Below are 10315 nucleotides of genomic sequence, written 5' to 3'. Positions count from 1 at the left end.
CCCAGCGCACCCCCCCCTAGCCGCAAGTCGACAATGCGCATGCGCATCCGTTGCAGGGCCCATCTCAGCCCCACCCGCTTTCCCAGCAGAAGCCCTTTCTTTGATGTCCACCCTGCACATGCGCACTCAGCAGCTGGTGTCTCTCCAAGCTGGCCCTTCTCTACACGCCCCTTTCTAGCGATCCATAGTGCGCATGCGTAATAGTCGAGGACTCAGTCCAACACCTTTTTCCAACACGCCCCTCTCCAAGTTCATAGTATCATTCGGTCCCGCCCCCTCCCCAACAAACCTCACTCTCAAATTGTCGCAGTGTCCGGTAGTCCTGACCCCTCCCCTACTGAATAACTCCAAGTCCAGAACACTGCCTGGTCCCGCCCTTTTTCATAATACGCTCCCCCTCCAAACAGGGCCCAAGAGCATCTTGATTCTTCCCCGTCTCTAATACACCCCCTCCTCAAATCAGTACTGAGCTAGTGATTCCATCTTTAGGCCCAGCCAAACAAGGTCCAGTCCCCTCCCTTCCTGACTGGATAGATCCGGTACGATCCGGTCCTTTACAGCAGGATTTCTGCAGATCCCAGAGGGTGGGGCAGACCCCTCCCGGGCTCAGATCCAGGGCTGCTCACCTCGTCCTTCTACAATTCCTGAATGCGTCCACACCCTCTGAGCCCCTCATAAACTCAGAGACTTCCCTCCCCGCTCCAGGCCGGAAGTGGCCCCGCCCCTTTCCGCCTCCCTAGGGGGGCCTCCGTCTGCCCTTCCCCCGCTCCCTACTCCTCATTCCTTATCCCCCACTTCGTACCAGTCCGTATTCCCTCTGCCTTGATCCCCGCTCCCTAGTTCTCCATTGACTTTCCTATTTACCCGACAGGACTCCTTATTTCCATTCCTCACATCATCCTCCTTCATGTTACTATTGCACTCCCTCCCCTAGTATTCCTTAACCATTCTCTACACTCCCCTATTTTCTTCTCTGAATTTCCAGTTCCCCTCAGTATTCCCCTTCCCCCTCATATTCCCCATTCACCATTCAACACGCCCAGTTCCCAGTTTTTCTCCCCTCCCTTCCTCAACTGCTCTGTGCTCTCCAGTCCATAAACCTACTACTCTCTTGGTCGTCTTCATTGCCTACATCTCGCTCCGAGTAACCTCTCCCCTAGCTGCAGTGGTGCAGTAAAAATTGCCCACCTGCCTGGCTCTATGTTCGAGAGGACTGGAACCACTGTCTGGAAACCTCAATCTCAACGTCCCTCACCTTGTCCTCCAGCGAGTCCGGAATTTGTCTGCCGACTCTCAGTCTCTCTGGAAGTCAGCGTCCTGGACTAGAGCTGCAGACAGCCCAGCCCAGCCCCTTTCCGCAGCCCCCTGCCACCCCCCTTCTCCTTCCTCGGGGGGTGGGGCAATGGGGCCCAGCTCAGGGCTGTCTGACGCCAAAGGCCGTGTTTATGCCACTGTACCAGGCTCGGTCTGAAGCCATTCCAAACCAAAACCACCGCCTCAAAGCGATTCATTCATTGAATATATTTATTTTTATATCTTTATTTTTGCTTATTGCAAAAGTAATGTGTTGTAGTTGTGAAATTTCAAATAATACAGAAATTTGTAACATGCTTAGCTCATGCCCCAGAAATAGCCACTATTAATACTTTGATATACATTCTTCCAGATTTGTTTCTATTCATATACTGATTATTTGAGTTTTCTTCCCACAAATGGTACACTATATCTGTTATTCTGTGACCTGGGTTTTTTTTTTCCCAGTTGTATATTCTTTAGAATTAAGCTGTTTACAGCTTTCCATACTGTACATTTTTCTTAACTGCTCCATAATCTTTTCTGTATAAATGTCCCATGATGTATTTGACCATTCCAGGGGTACATAGATATTTCAATTGTTTCCATTTTTTATTTACTGTTACAAGCAGAGTTGACTCCATTTTGATACACAGACCTGTCAACTTACTCTAAAAAGATACACAGAATAACATTTCCACAAGCAATGTCTCTTGCACATTTGTGTGCTGCATATATTACAAATATCTTTCATGTTATTTATAATATTCTTTGTTGTACAAAAAGCTTCAATTATTATGTAGTGAAATGTATCAGGTTTTCCTTTATCATGACTGGATTCTGCTTCATGCTTACAGATGCTTTATAGACTTCTATTTTATAATAATCCATTTTTTTTCAGTTTTATGGCTCTATTATTTACATTTAAAAGTTTGATCACTCAAACATTTGCATAAGGATTATTTTCCAAAAAAAATGTAGTCTCTTCCCTACACCATGTGCAAATTCATCCATCTTTTCCCCAACTGATTTGAAATGGTACTTTTATCACATAACAAATTCATATAAGTAATTGAGTCTATTCAGGAGAACAGAATAAGATGTATAAAAAATGGAAAGACAACATTATTATTAATTACGGAGTATGAATGCAGAGCTGGACAACCTGAGAGCATCAATTAAAACTATTAGGAACCATAATAAAATTCAACATAGTGGTCAGTTATAGGATTAATATTCAATACCTTTCCTACATCCAAAAATAATTAAAATGGTTATGCCTTCTGCTTTATGAAGTCACCCTTTCATCATTTAAGCAAATGAAATGTGAATCCCTATGTTCTGTGAACAATTCAACATATGTATACACATGCACACACACTTTATAGATATTCAAGGTGGGTTACTATTCTCCTGATTTTTTTCTCTAAATTGTTGCTTGCTCCAAGTTTGTGACATCAGCTCACCACTTTCCTGTCTCCTAGATTCTCTTCCCCAGCTACAGGGCTTTATTTCGCATTAGACACAGCCCTTCCTTTCTTCCACTTCCCGTACTCTAAATTCCCATCCCTTTCAAATCACGGCAAGCCTTGAATGCCAAGGTAAGGACTTTGTTCTTGATCTTGAGAACACCAAGAGGTTATTGAAGGGTTCTAGGCTTGGATACAACATAGATTTGTTTTAAAGAAAGAATGCCATTCTAGTTGCCTAACCCATTAGGAGTATGAATTAGATGTCTTCCTGGAGAAATGGAGAGTAGTCATCTAGGTAAGCAGTGACTGTGGTTAGGCCTAGAATGGTAGCAGTGGAGGTGGTGAGAAATGGCTGAATTCAGAGACATTAAATTAAAAATGACAAGACCTTATGAATAATTGGATGTAGGAAAAGAAGTGAGGAGGAGGGAAGTGTCAAAGGGAACTCTTGGGAATCTAATTTGAGAGATCAAATGTGTAGAAGGTAACCCCTTTCACTAATACATGGAATATTAATGAAGGGGACCTGGGCATTGATTTTGAGTTTCTTGCACAACAGCCAAGTGGAAATGACCCACAGGCAGTTGAATATACATATCTGAAGCTCAGAGACGAGGTCTGGACTGAGGTTACAGATCTATAGTATGAACAGTTCTTTATTTTTTTTAATTTTTTCCCAGTTATTTTTATTAGTTGGAGGCTAATTACTTTACAATATTGTAGTGGTTTTTGCCATACATTGACATGAATCAGCCATGGATCTACATGTGTTCCCCATCCTGAACCCCCCTCCCACCTCCCTCCCCATCCCATCCCTCTGGGTCATCCCAGTGCACCATCCCCGAGCTATAATATGAACAGTTCTTTAATCCATGGGAAAGAGCAAGAGCACCTGGGAAGAATGAAAACCTTAAGAAGAGAAGGAGGCCAGGGAAGAGCCCTGGAGGCCAGCAGTGACCTCAGCATATGCAAAGGAAGAGGAGCCCAGGAGAGAGACAGATAAGTAATGACCAAGGAGATTGAAAAGCAGGAGAAAGTAATGTCACAAAAGCAAGGGAAGAGAATATTTCAAAGGGAGGGAGGGGTCAGTAGCGTTGAATGCTACCCAGAGGTCAAGAAAAGGCCTGAAAAAATGGTTAGGGATTGTAGCAGTCAGGTAGTGGTCTGGTTTCTGGTGACCTTGGAAGGGATAGTTTCAGTACAGACACTTGTGGCATAGATTGCTAATTATTTGCCTCAATATACATTCTCCTCTCCTTCCCTAGTGATAGAACATCTGATTTTTACCTGGACTCAGCATGTCTTCTGGAATAAAGGCTGTGAGGACAAAGGTCATCACCCTAAGGATAGTGGAGGAGTAAACTAAAAAGAATCGGGACCTCTAACAATTTCATAGGGCCACCTCGCCAGCTTTGGACTGCTTAACTCTGGATTTCTTTTAGGTGAGATCACTATGTGTATGTCCTATTGAAGCCACTGTTTGGGAATCTATGCCATATGACAGGTTTCTTTTTTTAATTTTTAATGTTATATTTTTAATACAATTTTGAAAGGCTACTTTCCTTTTACACTTATTACAAAGTGTTAGCTATATTCCCTGTATTATACAATATACCCTCGTAGCTTATTTTTTCCCTAATAGCTTGCATGTCTTAATCCCCTTCCCTCTCCCCAATGGTAACCACTAGTTTGTTCTCTATATCTGTGAGTCATACAGCAGTTCTATGATTGCAGTGAGTTGAAATGTGAATTGCAGGTGAAGTATTCCTGACAGTGTGTATAAACTACTCTTTAAAGAAATGTCTGACTTTGATTCTGAGCCTCTCCCAAAATATAGCCCTGACTAGTTTTCCAGCCTTTTTCTTGCTATTTTTCTGAGTGCTGCCTATATTCCAAACACTTCACTATCACCAGACATATCCTGCCTTCTCTTACTTAAGAGCCTTTGCTCATACAATTTCTTCCCCATTGAATGCCCTCTGTTACATCTACCTTCTGTTATACCTCCATCATTTTAAATTTCACAGCATTTTAAGTACTGGTTCCGGCCTTTAGGATCCTGGAGTAACTTTAAAAGAATATAAAGTTGGACTCTTAGCAGTTATTGGACTCAAGGAACTCAGCCAAAGTCTCAGTCCATGTCCATCGGAGAGGCATTCCCCAAAATTTTCAAAGTCAAACTTCCCCAGTTCCCTGTTAATATCACCACCCTCTTAGAATAATACCATAACCACATACCATAACCACCCTTATCTTATGATCTGGGGATCAAAGGACAGGATGAAACTTTATCAGGAGAGAACAAAACAAATTCATTTGCAACCTTCACCATTTGACTAGGGAGATTTCCCACCACCTTCTCTCCTTGTGAACACTTGGAATCTTTTGATCTTCAGCATCTGCTCAGAAACTCTGAACAAACCTAGGTCACTGGGTCCCAGATGGGTTTCCAGCATTCACAGATCAGCAGGCAAATACCTGCAATCACATAGATCCTACATATTAACTTGGAACAAAGATGAAAAGCTGAGTTATCACCAGGTAGCTTTGTTCAGGAGATAAGGAAAGGCAAGCTAAAGACTGCTTAATGCAGAATGTCAGGGAATGAAACTGCCTAATACTAGAGCAGTCAAGATTTCAGACCCCTAAAGTATACATGGAAAGCCCAGAATATCCTCACCACCAGTCCTCTCCTAACACATTTCCCTTCCCCCAAACTATATAAAATCAGTACCTCTGAATGTTGGAAAATTCTCAAAGCTGGGAGCAAGTGGCAAAGATTTCCTTCCAAGGCTATCTATCACTTCTTTAGTCATCTAAGTTGTACAGCACAACATAGCAATCAAGTTAATATTGGACATCAGACTTTCCTGCTCTTCACATTTCCTAAGTTGTTCACATCACTGGGACAGGCTTCCTAGCCAACTCTTCTCCTGGACTCCAATCCATATCTCTGTTGGGCTCTTTCTGTTCCAAACACGCGGAGGGAGCAGCTCCTGTCCTTTCCATTTCCAGGTTCATGTGCCCTCTCCCTTGAGCTGCTAGTGAACTCTCACTGTTTTCTCCCTTTTATGTACAGGGCAATTTAATTCAATTTGTATCACTTTAAGCCCTGAGAGCTATTGTTTCCACAACCAAAATGAATACATTTTGTTAAACCAAAGGCAAATTTCCCTTAGACAAGGAAACCAGCTACCCACTTTTGGACTAACACTTCTCCTCTTCTCTTTGCACACACCTGTGAGGCAAGTTCAGGCCTCACATGCAAACGCTGAACACCAACTATATATTAGGCACCTCTACAGAGGTGGCTTTTTCTCTTCAGGGGCTCACATTTCTACTGTATGAGCATTAGCCTCACTTTACAAAGGACAAATTGAGGTTAAGGGAGGTAACTTGCCCATGACAGATCAACTAGTGAATGACAGAAAGAGAACTTGAACCCAGGTCATTGTGATTCCAAATACCAGAGACTTTACCACTATATGGGGTATTACGTCCCATAATATCATTTCCAATCCTCTTCATAAACATATCAAGACACATTACAGTATGATTTTCCTCTCCGGAGGGCAAGTCTAATTGGATATCCACATACCCTTTCTGATATTGTCATAAAGTATCATACGATATATAATTATTTTGTTGTAAAATCATTATACATTTTAGGATCTTATTTTTATTAGAATAATGCACATACAAGGCAAAAATCAAACAGTACAGAAGGAGAATATGCTAAAAATGATTAGTCCCCTGCCTTGACCCTCCTCATCTCCATCCCACCCCTTCAAAGCAAACTTTTAACAGTTTTTGCACTTAGTTCTGCTGGTGGTTGCCTTACAACTCTAGAAAACACCTATATACTTTATCTCTTGGTTTATAAAATTCAGACAATATCCTGTTGACTCCCAAGTATGACAATGAGGGCTTTGCTTATGTACACTGCCTCACTTTTCCCTCGACTCCCCTGCAGTGTTTAACACTTATATTCCTCTTTTGTTCCTAGTTGACTTTGTAACTTGAAAAGACTATATACTTAAACTTTATTCCATTTATTTTTGACAGATAATTTTGACCACCTACTTTTTAAGACAAGGATATTAGAATCACCACCCTCCCTCTACCATTCAATGACCCGCATTGTCAGTCTCATCTTTCCTTTACATTGTCTAGGTTATTAACATTTACATTCTGTTCTGCAGCCACATCCAGGTCTTCCCTGCTTTGTCCCCAGATTGACTATAAAACTTGAAAAACAATAAACAGCATCTACACTATCATGACTATTTTTCAAAACCAAGCTAAGTGGTGAGCCAGGAATACAGTTCCTTCTCTACAAGTATAATGTCACAATATTTGGGCATCTTAAAAGAGAATGTTTCTACTATCAAGGCCAGAAGGAGTCCCTCTTATATCCCATCATCTGCTTATAATCATGTTGCATTTCATTTAGCTTTGTAGTTAGCCCATGATTTTCTTGAACAGTTACACACACACACAAACATATACACATGAATTTTCTAATAGCCTTTCTTTTTTCTTTGAATTGTTTGCCTTTATTTTATTCATTCTTTCAACAAATATTTATTAAGAATCTACTGTGTGCCAGGCACTGTTCTAGAATCTGAGGATACAGCAGTGAAATAGACAGACATCCTTGTCCCCATGGAGTAATATTCTAGTGAGGAAGAAAGAAAATGATCAGATAAATAAGTAAAATATATAACAAGTTTAAGTTTTACTAGTGCCATGGAGGAAAAAATCAGGGAAAAAAAGGATAGGGAATGCCAGTGAGAGTGGGAGGTTATCACAATTTTAAATAGGTTGGTCAGGGAAAGATTACTGAAAAGTTAGCCCATGAACAAAAACTTGCATGAAGTGAGAGAGCTAGCCAAGTGGATACCTGGGGAAAGAACATTCCAAATAGAAAGAACAGCCAATGCAAAGGTTCTAGAGCAGGACTGTGCCTAGCATTGTCTCCTGCTTGTCATTTTTTTTCCATTTATTTTTATTAGTTGGAGGCTAATTACTTTACAATATTGTAGTGGTTTTTGCCATACATTGACATGAATCAGCTATGGATTTACATGTGTTCCCCATCCTGAACACCCCTCCCACCTCCCTCCCCATCCCATCCCTCTGGGTCATCCCAGTGCACCAGCCCTGAGCACTTGTCTCATGCATCCAACCTGGACTGGCGATCTGTTTCACACTTGATAATGTACATGTTTCAATGCTATTCTCTCAGATCATCCCACCCTCGCCTTCTCCCATAGTGTCCAAAAGTCTGTTCTATACATCTGTGTCTCTTTTTCTGTCTTGCATATAGGGTTATCATTACCATCTTTCTAAATCCCATATATATGCATTAGTATACTGTATTGGTCTTTATCTTTCTGGCTTACTTCACTCTGTATAATGGGCTCCAGTTTCATCCATCTCATTAGAACTGATTCAAATGAATTCTTTTTAATGGCTGAGTAATATTCCATGGTGTATATGTACCACAGCTTTCTTATCCATTCGTCTGCTGATGGGCATCTAGGTTGCTTCCATGTCCTGGCTATTATAAACAGTGCTGCGATGAGCACTGGGGTGCACGTGTCTCTTTCAGATCTGGTTTCCTCGGTGTGTATGCCCAGAAGTGGGATTGCTGGGTCATATGGCAATTCTATTTCCAGGTTTTTAAGGAATCTCCACACTGTTCTCCATAGTGGCTGTACTAGTTTGCATTCCCACGAACAGTGTAAGAGGGTTCCCTTTTCTCCACACCCTCTCCAGCATTTATTGCTTGTAGACTTTTGGATAGCAGCCATCCTGACTGGCGTGTAATGGTACCTCATTGTGGTTTTGATTTGCATTTCTCTGATGATGAGTGATGTTGAGCATCTTTTCGTGTGTTTGTTAGTCATCTGTATGTCTTTTTTGGAGGAACGTCTGTTTAGATCTTTGGCCCATTTTTTGATTGGGTCATGCTTGTCATTTTTTGAAGAATATAAAAGTCAGTGTTGCTAGACAGGTGGAGGAAGGCAAAGAGGGAAGTAACAGAAAATGAGGCCAGATAGGTAATGAGGGTCTACTCTTATAGCACGCCGCCGCCCCCCCCCCCCGCCCACCCCCATGAAAGGCACAGTGGGATCCACAGGAGGGTTTTGAGCCGAGGTGGGAGAATATCTGACTTGAGTTTTTGTTTTTTTTTTTTTTTTAATTATTTTTTTTTTATTATTATTATTTTTTTTTGGTCATACATTGATATGAATCAGCCATAGATTTACACGTAAAGGTTCCCTCTGGCTGTTGTGCAGATATACTGGTGAAGTGGGTGGGGCGGGGTGGGGGTGATGACAAAATAGGAAACTTGAAGACCTGTGAGGAGGCTGTAGCAGTAACTACTTGGGTTGGATCCACTGTTTCCTGGGTTCATTTTTCTGGGGACCTATTCTGGAGATCCTTCTTCAGCTTTGGAAAATTAACTTCTAATATGTTTTTGACAAATTGTCCTTCATTTTTTCTGTTCCCTCTGGCTAAAATCCTGTTATTCAGATGGTGAACCTGCTGGATTAATCTTCATCTCTTAAATTTTCTCTTGTACACTGTGTTTCTTTGTGTCTTTTTGCCCTAAATCCTGGGAAATTTCCTTAATTTTATTTCCCACTCCTTCTGTTGCTTTTCTTTTAATTTCAGCAACTTATTTCCACTCCTGAGTCTTTCTTTTGTCTGATTGTTCCTGTTCTGTGGCATTTCGTTCTTATTTTATTCCTGTTTTACCCTCTTGAATTTTGCTGAAGATAATTTCTTTTATGAAATTCTCTTTTCTTTCCAAAATTTCCAAATTTCTCTGGGGTCAGTTGTTCTATTTGCTTACTTCAGTCTTTTGCTTTCATGCTGCAGGTTCCCTTAATTTGCCTGAGGACCCCTGGTTATCCATCCCAATTAAGGGAAAAGGACTGGTAGCTAGTTGTTATATAAGCAAGACTGTATTCTAGCTAGGGCTCTCTCCCATGAGGGAATTCTGACAGGAAACCTCTTGTGGACTTGGGAGAGGTGGCAATTATCAGGCCATGGATCACCCAAATACAAGAATGAGGAGGCTTTGTTCTGTGGTACCAAACACCATAGTAGAAGTCTGAAAGTTCCCTATGCAGTTTATAAAATGTCATTAGAGATTTTGCCTGAAGGTAAGTGCTAGAGCTACATGTTCTCTATGTGGGTGGAAAGGGCAGAGATATAGGGGTTCTGACTAATGCTGATGTCATGTGTGCAAATCTTCGAGTAATTTTCTTTCTAGGCTCCACTTCTCACTCTTGTCCTCCACAGTTCCTACAGACACAGTCCAGAGCACCTCTGGGTTCCCACAGACAAACTGATGCCAATCAACTCAGCATCTCCACACCCCTCCCCAACCTAGGTCTCTGGAGGGAGTTTCCCATATTTTTGAGCTCAGTCAGGTTTCATCCCTCTCTAGTCCTAGAAGCTAATGTTCACTGAACACTTACTGTGTGTCAAGCATTCTGAAAGTACAACCTTAGTTAATCTTCATAACAACTTTA

Source organism: Dama dama, chromosome X (assembly GCF_033118175.1).
Source record: "Dama dama isolate Ldn47 chromosome X, ASM3311817v1, whole genome shotgun sequence".
In the NCBI taxonomy this organism is placed as follows: Eukaryota; Metazoa; Chordata; class Mammalia; order Artiodactyla; family Cervidae; genus Dama; species Dama dama.
Note: the sequence above shows the minus strand (reverse complement) of the source record.